Raw genomic sequence first — 16,358 nt, 5'->3', positions numbered from 1 at the left:
TGGATTTTATCATAATTAAAACATTTGCTATGTTAGTTGAGTTAAACATATTTTCACCTGTCATATTGAATTTCTAAGTCCCTTTGAAGAAAGATTGCATGTCTGTTTATGTGCAGTATGCCTATACAATGCTATGGCTTGATATGATTCATCCCCACCTAAATTCATGTAAAGTCTTAACTCCTCAATGTGACAGTCAGAAGTGACCTCTAACATATATTTAGGTCATGGGGTCTGCATACTCATGAGTAGATTAATGCTGTCCACTGGAAAGTCTAGCCCTTTGGGGACTAGATTACTACTACAAAAAATGGTTATGGTGAGCCTGGCAATGACCCTGAAATGCCTCTACCATGTGTGATGCCATCTTCTCAAAACTTTTTCCCCTGTCTTTCACCATGTGATGTCCTGTGCCATTTCCAGAAGCTTATCAGCAGGTTATCTTAGATGAGAACTGAGTCAAAAATAAACCTCTTTTCTTTATAATTTGGCCAGTCTATGGTATTGTTATTAGCACCAGGAAATAGACTAAGACACACAGGTACCATAAGTACTTATGTGTAATAATAAAGTAATATACACACATACATACACATATTTAAATATATAAGGTTTAAATATAAAATAATTTATATATATTAACTTATGCTTGTGGAAATTCTCCAGTGTTCAGTAAGCACATGATAAGTGATTTATATATTCACAAGCTGATACAGCTTTGATATTGAATGTCCTTCAGAGATCCATGCTTTAAAATTTGGCTCTCAGAGATGCAGATGAAAGCAAAACTAAGATTCTACCTCACTCCAGAAAGAATGGCTGCTACTAAGAAATCAACCAATAACAAATGCTGACGGGGGTGTGGGGAGAAAGGAATTCTTCTCCATTGTTGGTGGGAGTGCAGACTAGTGCAACCATTGTGGAAGTCGATATGGGGACACCTAAAAAACTAGGATTAGAGGTCCCATTTGACCCAGCTATTCCTCTGCTGGGTATCTTCCCAAAAGAATTAAAAGAATCATACCACAGTGATATATGTGCACCCGTGTTTATAGTGGCACATTTTTGTAATAGCTAAAGCCCATCAACTGGAAACTGGATAAAGAAGATGTGGGTTTTTAAAAAATAAAATAGAGTACTACTCAGCCATAAAGAAAAAGAAACTAGAGATTTATAGCTAACTGAATGTACATTGAGGCCATACTCTTAAGTGAAATAAATAGGACACACACGTGTAAATACCAAATAGTTTCTCTGGTGTGAGAAACTAAAAGTGTAAATAAGGATCAAAATGTGTAATTGATAATGTGAAATAGGAAGAAAAGGTCTAAAGGGGTAGGGGAAGTGGTAGGGGTAGGGGAAAGGAAAGGGAAAGGAAAAAATATGAGAAAAGGAAAAAATGGAAACAAAGTCTTTGTAAATAGGGAGGGGTGGAGGGGTTGAAGGGATGGCAGAGGAATAGGGAAAAAAGAAGAACTAAGATAAACCACGTAAAAGTACAAGTGAATTGGCTGTCAAGGTGGTACTATTGGGAGATTGTGGAATCACTGGGAGGTGGGGCCTTGTGGTTAAATTCTTAGGTCATTAGAGGGGGACTATAGTTTCTTCTTTCCTATCTCTTCTGCATTCTGGCTCATGACTCAGTGGTTTGCCTTGACACATGTTCCCTGCCATTGCTACTGTGTACTCTCTAGAGGTCCAAGTCAATGGAGCTACCAAATCATAGGCTAGAACCCACAGAACCATGAGCTAAATAAAACTAAGTTTAAAAAAAAGCCTACCCAAAAATAGATTATATATAAATATACATATATATGTGTGTGTGTATGTATGTATGTGTATATATATATACATATATATATGTGTGTGTATATATATATATATATATATATGTGAGATTCTTTTAAGAACACAAATGTAGGGGTGGAGATGTGACTCAGTACTTGCTTAGCATGTATGGGACACTGAGTTCAATCCCCAGTATCACCACAAAAAAAGAACACAAGGCCTGGGATTTAGCTCAGTGGCACAGCTCCTGCCTGGCAAGCATGAGGTTCTGAATTTAATCTGCAGTACCGCCCCCCTCCCCAAAAAAAACCCAGGGTAAAAAAGAACACAAATATCAGAAAAGCTATGAGACTGGCCAAAGACAAAACCCAGGGTGCAGAGACCTAAAAGGACACAGTGAAAGGATAAGAATGGAATGAATCTCAACACTTGGGAGACTGAAGCAGGAGGATCGCCATGAGTTCAAATTCTGCCTGGACTACATAGTGAGTTCAAGGCCAGCCTGAACTACATAGTGAGACTCTGTTTCAAAAAACAAAACAAAAAGAATGGTATGAAACAAAATGCAACCTAGTTTGTAGCACACTGAATCTATTGTATTTAGCAAAACAGTCTTAAGAAAACAACAAACAACACAAAACAAAAAGCCAGGCATGCTTGTACATGCCCATAATCCCAGCAGTTAGGAGGCTGAGGCAGAAGGATCACATTCGGGGATAGTCTGGGCTAGTTTCAGGACCAGTGTAAACTATATAGCCAGACTCTGTCCCCCAAAATAAATGAACACACTGGAAATTGTTCTCATTTTTCCTAGTACAAAGATAAGGTCACTAAAAATTTCAATGATGAAAGAACATAGCAGTCTCTCAGTTTATGAATTTAATTCTTTCCATGATTCTGGTCACAAACTGAATTAGATGAGAACCAGATCAAATTCAATTAGTTCAATGTTGACCTTATACGGAAATTTCTCAAAAACCATAAAAAGTTGGTATTATTCATCAAATCTTATAAGTACCCCTCCTCCCCTCACTCACAGGGTTTCTTTATGTAGTTCAGGTTGGTCTTGAACTCACTAAATTGCCCAGGCTGGCATCAAACTCGAAGCAGTTCTCATGAATGCTGAGATTACACACATGTACCACAAAGCCTGGCTACCACCTGTATTTTATTTTTATTTTTTATTTTATTTTTTTTGAGCCAGGGTCTTACTATGTAGTTCAGGCTGTGTCAGGAGCAATTCTACATAATTCTAGGGAAAAATCATTTCACAAATTATGATTAGTCCTTGTTTTCTTGCCTACAGGCTGGCTACGGCATAACTCCATTTTTGCCTCCAGTCACAGCTCAAATCTCAATAGTCCTGTGATGCTCCAGGGCAAGATTACATCACCTGAAGATACCCTGGGGAGGGACAAATTCCTAATCAACAGAAGTTCCTTATCAAACTAGGATCTGCAGCACCACATAAGTTCCTCATTGTTCTAGGATTACTGCCACTGCCTTCTGAGTCATCTGTTATTCCGGATGTTCGGATCGTTCGGAATAAAGGTGTGACAAACTCTGGGTCTTTCATCTTTGCTGCCCAGAGCAATGCTGATCAGGCCCAAAGCTCAGCTTCTTCTCTAAGTCTCGTTTCAGTCTTTATTAATTAATTCACCTTGTGCTGTCATGGCTCACAGACCAGGACTCACTGCAGGAGTTCTGGTAACCTCCCCTTTCCCTGTCTCCAGAAAGGCTGGCCTTGAACTCGCTATGTAGCCCAAGCTGGCTCTGAACTCATGGTGATCCTCCTGCCTCAGCCTCCCAAGTGCTGGGACTATAGGCATGTGCCACCATGGCCAAGTACAATGTGTATTTTATAGGCAAGAAAACAGAATCAGGAATTTAGCAAGAGTCAAAGAGATGACAAGCAGTAGAGCCCCAGTTTAATCTATCTTCTAAATTCCCAGACACCCTCAATCCTAGGAAGATAATAAGCAATAAGGAAGAATATACATAGTATTTGAAGCACATTCATATGTTCCAGACCCAAGAACAAGGAATGAGGAAATCCAGTTTAGATTCATGGAAAAAAGTCTTGTCTTCTCAGTTCTAGAAAGGATAAACTTGGCTTAATCTCATTTATCATATTGGGAAAAGTGTTTTCTAAAAAATTGTGTCTCTGAGGACTTATAGGAAGATGGTAGACTGGTGAGCAGCAGAGAAAAGAGTTTCTCTAAGATTTGGTGTCCTGACACTGGAATATAGCAGCATGAAGAGCAGGGAAGTGGGTCCTGGGGACTCAGGAAGGATCTGAAGCAAGAACTGAAGCCCACAGGGAAAGCAAAGAGAGAGACTTCAATGAAGAGAAGGGAGGTGCCAGGTGGCACTTTCTTCCTGAGCCCAGACTCACAGTGTGGGAAGGGCAGCTTGAACCTGCAAACACATGGTGACCACTGGCAACCCGAGGCCTCCACTGAGAAACACATCAGTGGAACAGAGGAGTGGATGTAGTAGACTTCAGTGGCTGGTGAGTTTCAGGTTCAGATGTCCCTCAGGAGAGGGCAACTGGCCAGTAGCTATCTTGGTGAAGAGCCACTTGAGCTCAGAACTCAGAACAGCTGTGGGCTGGCTTTATCTAGTGGCTCCTAGTGTCATGGTGAGGCTGGAGAGTTCAAGTTGGCAACTTGTCAGAGTCAAGTTCAAACTGGCAGGAGACACATGGACAGTTGCAGGCTCAACAAATCTGGTTCCTAGGGCTAAGGATTTAGCTCAGTGGTTCCGCCGACTGCCTTGCAAGCGTAAGGACACAAGTTCGATCCCCGGTACCAAAAAAAACCAAATCTGGTTCCAGCCTCACAGCCAGAAACCAGCCTGAACTTCAGTGGAACTAAAGGTACAGGTTTCCGGGATTATCCACTACTTCACCGTAAAGGTATGGCTGACTTGCTGGGATTAATCAACACCAATCTGGACTCTGTCCACATTGTACAACAGTGACAGCAGAGACACACCTTGAATTGGACGTTTTTCCTTCTGTTCTTATTTACTTCTTTTTTCCTCTTTTCTGGTTTTTGTTCTTTTTTTTTTTTCTTGATTATTCTTGCCTTTTTATGAGTGTTTTGTTGTTGTTTTCTCGTTTTTATTTCTTCCTGCTCTTTCCCTCCTGTCTTCATCACTTTCCCCAAGTTCATGTGATCTTCCTTTGTCCTCTAGCCTTGCTTCTAATCTCTTTTCTTCTTCTCCTATCCGGCCCCCACATGTAAAAGAGCCATATTGAGGTCTAATTTACTGCATACAATTTTCTGGTTCATTTTAGATTTTGTTATATAACCACAAATATAGTTCACACAGTTAAATGTGGCAAATTAATAGTTACCATAGTTTGTCATTTTTTAGGCTGTGTTTGATGTTGTTATTGCTGATTGTACTACCTTAGCCAAAGTGGCATAATTGTGCTAATCCCATCGTTTTTCAAGGTATACTAAGACTGAGACTACCTAAGGGTCTTAAAAAAATACTGCCGGCCAGTGCCAAAGAACCAGGGGCTAGGCCAAGTAGGCAGCAACTTCTCATCCCCAATAAACTGAAGAGGTAGGATCTGGCAACAGATTCAAAGCTCAAAAGCAAGCTAAAGGTGGAAAACACCTCTAGGAAGTAGTCATTTCTTAAAGCAATGACTACTGGGAATAAAGCTACTCCTCATAAGCAATTTACAAGCATAACCCAGAAATTAAACTACAAAAAAAAGAAAGAAACAAAAAGAACATGAGAAGACACTTGAACAAGATGCAACCCTAGACTTTCTGTTCACCAAAGGCAAACCGAGGGGAAAATGAAGTGAAACAATCCAAAAGCCACTCACCCACCTGGACTCTCTGAAGTGGTAACACTGGAAGTAACAAAGCAGAACAAAGCTCTGGAAAAAAAAAAATCAAAGCAGAAATAATTTCTCAGATAACTATAGAGACAGTGCCATAAAGAAAGACATGCTTAGTGACTCTAAAGCCAACACAGATTAAAAAAAAAGAGGAGCTCAAGAAAATGATGGAAACCATGAACACCAAGCATAGGAAAGAAATGGAATTCATGAAACAGATTCAAATCTCCAGGAGATTAAAAATTCCAATGAAGGCATATACAGCAGAATGAACCAATATGAGGACAGAACATCATACACAGAAGACAGGATTACAATTAGTGATCATGAAAAGAAAAATTTCTTAAAAACAACAAAAGACTATGAGAAATATACCCAGTAGTTGCTAGATGATGCAAAGAAGAATAACATAAGATTCAATGAAAAAGCAGGAGATTGCACAAATGACATAAAAAATTTGTTCACAGAAGTAATGGCAGAAAACTTCCCAAATGGAAAAAGAATTTGACATACAGGTAAGTAAGGCATATAGAACTCCAATTAGCCACGATCAAAAAAAAAAAAATCTTTCCCACGGCATATAATAGTTAAGATTCCAGAAATTCAACATAAGAACAGAATGTTAAAAGCTGTTAGAGAAGGAGGGCCAGGGATTTAGCTCAATGGTTCCAGCACCTGCCTCGAAAGCACAAGGTCCCAAGTTCAATACCCAGCACCCCCCCCAAAAGCTGTTAAAGAAAAGAAACAAATCACCTACAAAGGAAAGCCCATCAGAATCACAGCAGACTTCTCAACACAAATCAAGTCAAAAAGAACCTTGGAGTGAAGTATTTCAAGCCCTAAAGGAAAACAATCTCCAGCCTAGATTGCAGGGGTTGTACCCTACAAAACTATCTTTCAAAATTGATGGAGAAATAAGATACTTCCATGACAAAGAATACCTGAGGAAATTAACGAACACGAAACCATCACTCCAAAGTGTTCTGAAGGATACTCTAGAAAAAGATAACAAGGATTACAACTCCATGAACCCCAACAGAATGAATCCACCAGGCAAGGCAAGAAATTAAACAGAGGAGGAAAGAGGGAGCCAACAACAGGAAAATAACATGACAGGCATGAGTTAATACATAACAGTTATAGCCATCAATGTTAATGGTCTCAATTCACCAATCAAAAGAACAGAGTGGCAGAATGGATCAAGAAACAAGATCCAACAATATGCTGCATACAAGAAACAAATTTAATTCAAAAACAAATTTGTAGACTGAAAGACAAAGGATGGAAAACAATACTCCATGTGACAGGAACCTGGAAAAAAGTAGGGATAGCTATTCTATTTGTAGATAAAGTGGATTTCGAGCCAAGACTGACAAAGAAGAGAGACAAGTTCACTACATCCTTGTGAAGGGAACAATACAAGAGGAAGTGATAACAATCAAATATATATGCACCAAATACTGGTGCACCCAACTATATAAAACAAATATTAACAGACATGAAAAATCAAATAACAACTAATTCAATTGTAATGGGAGACTTCAATACCCCACTGTCACAAATAGATCAACTAGACAAACCAACAATGAAGTATTAGAACTGAACCAAACTTCTGAACAAATGGACTTACGATGTCTACAGTGTGTTCCACCCCACAACATCAAAATACACATTCTTCTCAGCTGCACACAGGGCTTTCTCCAAAACAGACCACATACTAGCTCACAGAACATGCTTAAGTGAATGCAAAGGTACTGAAATTACCCCATGCATGTTATCAGACCATAGTGCAATGACAATGGAAATCAATGGCAAAAAAACCCATAAGAACTTCATAAAGACGTGGAAATTAAATAACACCCTCCAGAACAACCAATGGGTCACAGATGAAATTTAAAAAACTACAGACAGTTTCTATAATTAAATGACAATACCAATATAAAATACCAGAACCTATGGGACACAATGAAAACAGTCCTATGGGAGAAATTTATATCAGAAAATACCCATATCAGGAAAACAGACTGGGTTCAAATAAACATCCTAATGTTGAACCTCAAGCTTCCAGAAAAAGAGCAAGTCAAGCCCAAAGTGTGTACAAAGGAGGAAATTATAAAGATCAGTGCAGAAATTAATGCAGTCCAGACTAAGAAAACAATACAAAACATGAATCAAAGAGTTGGTTCTTTCAAAGATTAAATAAAATTGACAAACTCATAGCCAACCTGATCAAAAAAAGGAAAGGGCCAGGGATTTAGCTCAGTGGTTCCCCCACCTGCCTCCCAAGCTCAAGGTCCTGAGTTCAATCCCCAGTACCCAAAAAGAAAGAAAAGTCTCAAATCCACACAATTAGGAATGAAAAGGGTGTAATCACAACAGATCCTGCAGAAACCCAGAAGATCAATACCTACTTCGAGAATCTGTATTCTATTAACATCAAAAAAAGAAGAAATGGACAGATTCCTAGATGCTTATGAATTACCAAAATGGAATCAAGAAAATATAAAAATTCTAAATAAACCAGTATCAGTCAATGAAATTGAAGATGTAAACACCTACCAACAAAGAAAAGCCCAATCCCTGACAGATTCACTGCTGAATTCTACAAGATATTTAGAAAAGACCTAATACCACTACTCTCAAACTCTTTAATGAAACTGATAGGGAAGCCATACTCCCAAATTTATTCCTAGAAGCAAACAAGCATTGCCCTGATATCAAGACTACAGAAGGATCCAATCAAAAAAGAGAACCACAGACCAATCTCGCTAATGAACATAGATGCAAAAATCCTCAATAAGACAGTAGCAAACAGAATGCAGCAAATCATCAAAAGGTTATACACCATGACCAAGTAGGATTCATCCCAGGGACGCAAGGATGGTTCAACATATACAAATCAACAAATGTAATACACTATTAACAGAGCCAAGGACAAAAGCCATGTGATCATCTTAATAGATGCAGAAAAGGTGTTTGATGAGGTTCAACAACCATTCGTGATAAAAACTCTACAAAAAATTGGAATAGTCTTTTTTTTTTTTTTTTTTTTTGGTACCGGGGATCAAACTTGGGACCTTGTGCTTGTGAGGCAGGCACCGGAACCACTGAGCTAAATCCGCAGCCCCAAAAATTGGAATAGTCTTTATCTCAATCTGATAAAAGCCAACTATGACAAACTATCACCCAACATCATACTAAATGGACAAAAACTAAAAGCTTTCACTCTAAAATAAGGAAGAAGAAGACATGGATATCCATTCATCACTATTATTCAATATAGTTCTGAAAACATTACCCAGAGTAATTAGACAAGAGAAATAAAAGAAATAAGGATAGGAAATATTTGAGGATGACATGATACTCTCTTACACAGACAATCCCAAAAACTCCACCAAAAGACTTCTAGATTTAATAATCAAATTCAGTAACGTAGCTGGATGCAAAGTCAACATTCAAAAAATCAACACCCTTTCTGTACACAAATAACAAACTCTCTAAGAGTGAAACTAGGGAAATAACACCTTTCACGGCAGCATCCAAAAAAAATGAAATACCTAGGAATCAATCTAATGAAGGAAGAAAAAAACCTCTACATTGAAAACTACAGTACTCTGAAAAAGGAGATTGAAGAAGATATCAGAAAATGGAAAGATATCCCTTGTTCCTAGGTAGGAAGAACCAACAGAGTTAAAATAGTCATTCTTCCATAATTGTTATACAGACTTAATGCAATCTTGATCAAAATTCCAACAGCATATGTCACAGACTTAGAGAAAACAATCCTAAAATTCATTTGGAACCAGAAGAAACCTAAAATAGGAAAGGCAATTCTGGGCAACAAAGGCAAGGCAGAGGGCATCACAACCCTTGACTTAAAACTATACTACAAAGCTACTGTGATTAAAAGCAGCATGATAACAGGCAAAAAAACAAACAGACCCAATGATCAATAGAACAGATTAGAAGATGCAGAAACAACTCTAGACACACTCAGCCACCTTTCTTTGACAAAGGACCAAAACATTTCCTTGGAAGAAAGATAGCCTCTTTTAATAAACGGTGCTAGAAAAACTGGCTTTCCACTTGCCGAAGATTAAAACTAGACCCGTATCTTTCACCACACACTAAATTAAAATCAAAATGGATCAACAATCTAAATGTTAAAACAGGGCTGGGGATTTAGCTCAGTGGTTGTGCTGCCTGCCTCACAAGTACAAGGACCCAAGTCTGATCCCTGGTACTAAAAAATTAAAAAAAAAAAAAAAAATAAAACAGAAACACTAAATCTGCTGAATAAGCAGAACTCTCAAAGACATCAGTGTAGGTAAAGACTATGAACAAAACCTCGACTGTACAGGAACTATCACAAAGAATCAACAACTGGGATCTCATTTTTTTTTATCTCATCTTATTAAAAAGCTTTTATATAGCACGAAAAGCCACCAACAGAGTGAAGAGAAACCCACAGTGTGGGAAAAAATTTTTAGCAGCTATTCCTCAGACAAAAGACTACTATCTAGAATACGTAAGTACTCAAAAAACCCAGATCCCCCAAATTTAAAAATCCAATCCAAAAATGGGCATCTGAAATGAACAGGCACTTCTCAGATGAAGAAGTAGAAATAACAAATAAATATATGAAAAAATGTTTGGGCCAGGGATTTACGTCAGTGGTTTTGCCACCTTCTGCGCAAGCGCAAGGACCCAAATTCCATCCCTGCTACCCAAAAAAAAAAAAAAAAAAAAATGTTCGACATCACTGGTCATTCAAGAGATGCAAACTGATCCCCATTTGTTTTGAGGGGTACCGGGGATTGAACTTGGGAACCTTCCGCTTGCAAGGCAGGCGACAGAACCACTCAGCTTAATCGCCAATGGATGCAAATTGAAACAATGCTGAGATTCCACCTCACTTCAGAAGGAATGGCTGCTATTAAGCAAGCGACCAAAAACATGCTGGCAGGGCTGTGAAACCCTTCTCCACTGTTGGTGGGAGTGTAGACTGGTGCAACCACTGCAGAAATCAGTGTGGAGATGTCTCAAAAAACTAAAACTAGAGGTTCCATTTGACCCAGCTATTTCCCTTCTTGGTACCTTTCCAAAAGAATTAAAAGCATCATATCATGTGGTATATGCACACCCATGTTTATAGCAGCACAGTATGTAATAGATAAATCTTGGAAACAGTCCAAATTCCCATCAACTAACAGATGGATAAAGAAGATGTAGAGTTTTTTATACAATGGAATATTGCTCTGCCATAAAGGACGATGAGCGTGTGAGCCATTTCTAGGTAAACGGATGCACCTTGAGACCATACTCTTAAGTGAAATAAACTGGACACACATGTTAAATACCAGATTGTTTCTCTGGTGTGAGAAACCAAAAGTGGAAATAAGGACCAAAATGTACAATGATATTTGGAAATGGGAAGAAAATGTTCAAATGGGAAGGAGAACAAGGGAGAAGGATGGGAGGAAGGAAAGAAGGGGCAAGAAAAAAGAATAAAAGGAAATAATGGAAACAAAGCTTTTGTAAATAAGGAGGGAGAAGAAGGGCTGAAGGGGGTGAAATGGGAAGAAAAAAGCAAGATATATCATGCACAGGTACAAATTCCCTATGATGAATGTTATCATTATTTATATCTAAAATGTACCAATAAATGTTCTGCTTCAAAAAAATTATATCTCTGAAACAAATTATGATTCTGGAGACAGCCTTGTGATTTTTATAATTGCTAGGAATTAAAGAAAGCCAATACATTTAATACTTTGTTCTTTAAGTCAAAAGAAAGCTAATACATTTAATACTTTGTTCTTTAAGTCATTTAGTTTCCTTTCTCTATTATGTAAATGTCATTGACTCAATGAAAACTGCCTCCTAAGCTGGGGATTTAACTCAGTGGTTCCACCACCTGCCTCGCAAGCTCAACGTCCCGAGTTCGATCCCCGGTACCAAAAAGAAAACACAAAAAACCCCAAAACAAGCCAAACCAAAAAAACACAGCTCAAATGTCATCTCTTTTACAAGCCCTTCCTATTTCCCTCTAGCGTTTAATCATTCCTCTGAGCTTCTATATGTTAGGATTTCTTTGCAGCACTCTATCTTGATCTTCACTCCCAATAACAAACTGTGAAACACCAACTACACAGATCTTTCTTTAAACTGAAGGATTTATTGTAGCAGCTGCTAAAAAGTGCTACCAGAAAATAGCTCTCAGCTGTTCAACCTCTTCAGAACTGCCTGCATTGAAAAGGGCCTCACCCAAGGTCACAACTCCTCCCTTGCACAGCTCATACCCACAGCTGAAAGCTAGAACCTTTGGCCGAGATTCAGGTTAACTTTCAGGGTGATTCCAGCTTCAAATTCTTCACAGGATCAGCTGATGCCTTCATTAACACAACATCACAATTCAATTTCTCCCTCTGCCTCTGGTAGTGATCTCAAGAGCATTTTCTTATATTACTTCGCTCAAACAGAGTTAGCTTCTCAAGGAACTCAATTTCACCCTGCTCACAATGAGCTTACCTGGGGTCTTATGTTGACTATCCAAAAACCTAACTCAAGGTCTGAAACACTGATGTACCCATTTTCTAATTAATGACAATCATCCCACTGACGTGTTTCTTTAAACATAGAATGATCAAATTACATTTTAATATAAAAGTATTATGCTAACTCATGTAATTTATCAAATTCAGAGGGCACAAAGAGGAAGAGAGCACATAGTACACACATACACGCATATGTATGGACAAATGCGTATGTATTATAAATGAATTTATAAAATTAAACACAGACAAGGGATGTAGTTATATAGCTCATTGGTAAATTGTGTTTGACATGTACAAAGCCTTGGACCAAAAATCGCCAGCATGCAATAAACAAAAGTAAAATAAGAACATAGGACGGGCCGGGGATTTAGCTCAGTGGTTTTGCCACCTGCTGCACAACCACAAGGACCCAAGTTCGATCCCCAGTACCTGAAAAAAAAGAAAAACTGACTTTTGGGCCAGGGATTTAGCTCAGTGGTTTTGGTGCCTGCCTCCCAAGCTCAAGGTCCCAAGTTCAATCCCTGGTGCCAAAAATTTAAAAAAAAGAACATAGGAAAAAATCAGTTTGGCTTAGGGGGTGGGGGGTTACTGGTTACTGGTGATTGTACACAGGGCCTTTGTCCTGAACTATAATCTCCAGCTCTTTTATTATGTATTTAAAGACAGTGACTCACTAAATTGCCCAGGCAGGGTATGAACTTTTGATCCTCCTGCCTCAGCCTCCCAGAGTGCTCAGACTGCAGGCATATACCACCATGCCTAGTATGACTTGGCTTCTTATGGACAAACCCAATAATTAAAAAGCAGGAATGCAATAACTTCATGCCATTAACAGCCCATAGGTCAGTTAGTAACAGCTCCCTATAGCAAGGGCATGCACACTGCAAAGTGCCACGATATTACTCATTTCTCTTAGCTGCCTGAGCCAGTAGGTTTTGAGCCTCTAGCTTCTGAAATAATCAGAGAACAGATGCACACACTGAAAATTCAGAGAGCCAGGTGTGGTGGCACATGCTTGTAATCCCAGCCTCCCCCTGGGAGGCTAAGGCAGGAAGATCCTAGGGAGTTTGAAGCCAGCCTGAACTACATAGCGACACTCTGTTTCCAAAAAAAAAAAAAAAAAGAAAGCAAAGTGGGCCTGGTGGCACACATCTATAAACCCAGCTACCTGGGAGACAGGGCAGGAGAATCATAAGATTGAGGCTACTCTGGGTGGCACAGCAAAGCCCCATTAAACAAACAAATAAGTAAATAAATAACACCCCCAGAGAGCATGTAAACCCCAGGAAGCAAAACAGGAAGTCGTGATCAGGTCAGAATGAGTGGAAAATGCAAGAAAAACTTCCAAGGGCGATTTAGTATATGAATTGGGCCTTAAAGGTCTAGAAAGAAAAAAGAAAAGAGTGTAAATAAGGTACACGAAGAATGAGCACTTAAGTACCTATTTTATCTGGCCTTGTATCAGCATCAAGCTCAGTTTCCCTCACCTGGAAGGCATATATATAATAAATATTTACAGTTTATTATATAGTGATAATGTCATTAAATCTAAATTAACTGTCCGAGAATGTAGCTCAATAGTAGAGCACTTGCCTAGTATGTTCGAGACCCTAGATTCAATCGCTAGTACCACAAATAAAGCACAACTAACCAAAAACAAAAAAGAGCCCTGTGGTTGAGTATGTAGCCAGGAAATAGTATCAACAATAAAGCATATGTTAGGGGCTGGGGATTTAGCTCAGTGGTTTTGCCACCTGCTGTGCAAGTGCAAGGACCCGAGTTTGATCCCTGGTACCAAAAATAAATAAATAAATAAAGTACATGTGTACTTTATGAATGGAATTATGTACTACAAACATGTACAAATGAAAATTTAAAAGCACACAGCCTGAGGAAGTAGTTCAGTGGTAAAGGGCCTGTTTAGCATGTATGAGGCCCTGGGTTCAATTTCTAGTACCTCCAAAAAAGAAAAAAGAAAGCATAGCTAGGCATGGTAGCATGTGTGCCTGTAGTCCCAAAAGCCAGCCTAAACAACATAGCAAGTCCTGTCTCAAATTCTAAAAATTAAAATGAAAGACAGGAACAGGGAGGAGGTGTAACTAGAACATGTAGACAAAGTCTGGATAAAGTTACACCCTGATAGTTATTTCACGTAAATGTTGTCCAATGAAAAAGTCAAAAAGGGGGCAGAGGAGGTGAGCCATTCGAGCGCCAGCAGCACCCCCAACCCCCACAAAATGAGAAGAAACATAAACAAGCTTCAAAAACAGACTCCCAGAGGGCTGGGGATTTAGCTCAGTGGTTTCCACGCCTGCTGTGCAAGCGCAAGGACCTGAGTTCAATGCCTGGAACAAAAAAAAAAAAAAGACTTCCAGATCACCTACAGCAACCCCAAAGGGAAACGAGATGGAACAATCTGATACTCAACCATCTGGACTCCCTGAACTGGCAACAAAAAGAGGATCTGGAAAAGATGAAATCAGAAAAAATAAAATAAAATAAAATAAAAATAAAAAAAGAAAAAATGAAATCAGAAATAATTTCTCAGATAACAGCAGAGATTGTGCCCATAGTGCAAGACATGATTAATCTAGAGGACACAGATAAAAAAATAGAGGAGCTGAGGAAAATGATGGAATCCCAACATAGGAAACAAATGGAATCCATAATACAGATGCAAACAGATTTCCAGGAGATTAAAAACTCCATTGACAGTCTATGCAGCAGAATGAACCAATGTGAGGACAGAATTTCAGAAATAGAAGATAAGATTGGAATTAGTGATCAGGAAAAGAAAAATTGCTTTAAAATTATAAGGGACCACAAGAAATCAATCCAGCAGCTGCTAGACGATGCAAAGAATAACATAAGCCGGGGATTTAGCTCAGTGGTTCCACTGCCTGCCTCGCAAGCACAAGGTCCCAAGTTCGATGCCCGGTATCAAAAAAAAAAAAAAAGAAGAAGAAGAATAACATAAGGCTGACTGGAGTCAATGAAGAAACAGGATAGAGTGCTGATGACATAAAAAAAACTGTTCACAGAAGTGATGGCAGAAAACTTCCCAAGCAGGGGAAAAGAACTTGACATATAGATAAGTGAGGTATACAGGACTCCAACTAGCCTTGATCAAAAAAAATCTACACATAGGCCTATAACAGTTAGAGATAAGCGAGGTATACAGGACTCCAACTAGCCTTGATCAAAAAAAATCTACACATAGGCCTATAACAGTTAGGATTCCAGAAACCCAACAGAAGAACAAAATTCTACAAGCACTGAGAGGAAAGAAATAAATCACATACAAAGGAAACCCCATCAGAATCACAGCAGACTTCTCAATGCAAACCCTCAAGGCAAGAAGAGCTTGGAGGGAGGTATTTCAAGCCCTAAAGGAAAACAGCCTCCAACCCAGACTGATGTACGCTGCAAAACTATCTTTCAAAATTGATGGAGAAATAAGATACTTTCATGATAAAGAGCACCTCAGGAACTTCATCAATACCAAACCAGCACTCCAAAAAATTTTAGACAATGTCCTAGGAAAAGACAATGAGATCACAACCCCAGGAAGCCCAGCAGAATGAATCCATTGGGTGTGACAAATTAAACGCAAAGGGGGATAATCCAACAACAAAAAAAATCATGACAAGGCTTTTAAAACTTTGAACTTCATCTCACTAATGAGTGTATAATTCAATCTTGCTATTGTACTGATTAGTATTTTTCTGATTCTAGAGTTCCACACCTTTCCTTGTGCTGTACTGGCTATCACCTTCTTGTGTCTACTTTTTCACTGGGTTGTCTATTAATGAGCTGTAAGAGTTCTTTATATACTCTGGTCATAGGTTATAGGCATTGTAAATACAGTCTGTTTAAGGACTACTTTTCATTTCAACGATGTCATTTAAAGTTCTAAATTTTGATGGAATCTCATTTATCAATTTTTTTCTTTTATATATCATGTTTTTTGTATCCTAGGAAGGTCTTGCCTACCCTAAATTCATAAACATTTTCCCTTATAATTTCTTAAAGTATTATAGTTTTAGTCTTTCATATTTAGGTTCATAGATCCTTTCAAGTTATTTTCATGTATGGAAATAAAGGTTGAGGTTAATTTTTTATATACAGATACCAGGTGTTCTAGAGCCATT

At 38.6% G+C, this 16,358-nt stretch overlaps 1 protein-coding gene across 8 annotated transcripts in view; it reads right to left on the bottom strand.

Moving 5' to 3' along the window:
• Nup98 (nucleoporin 98 and 96 precursor) overlaps positions 1 to 16,358 on the bottom strand; it is a 120,421-nt gene that overhangs the window by 87,852 nt on the left and 16,211 nt on the right. Inside the window, exon 1 of one of the 8 annotated variants that reach the window (XM_087211841.1) lies at positions 5,640 to 5,663. The exons of the other annotated variants lie outside the window; for them this stretch is intronic. The gene's annotated coding sequence lies outside the window, so the exon portion shown is untranslated. Of the gene's footprint in view, positions 1 to 5,639; positions 5,664 to 16,358 lie in introns of those variants that run through there. 8 annotated transcript variants of the gene reach the window in all.

The sequence above is a fragment of the Heterocephalus glaber genome, unplaced genomic scaffold (genome assembly GCF_053883595.1).
Source record: "Heterocephalus glaber isolate CG9 unplaced genomic scaffold, H.glaber_assembly_v1.0 deba00001428, whole genome shotgun sequence".
Lineage (NCBI taxonomy): Eukaryota > Metazoa > Chordata > Mammalia > Rodentia > Bathyergidae > Heterocephalus > Heterocephalus glaber.
This window is presented reverse-complemented; position numbering and strand designations above follow the sequence as displayed.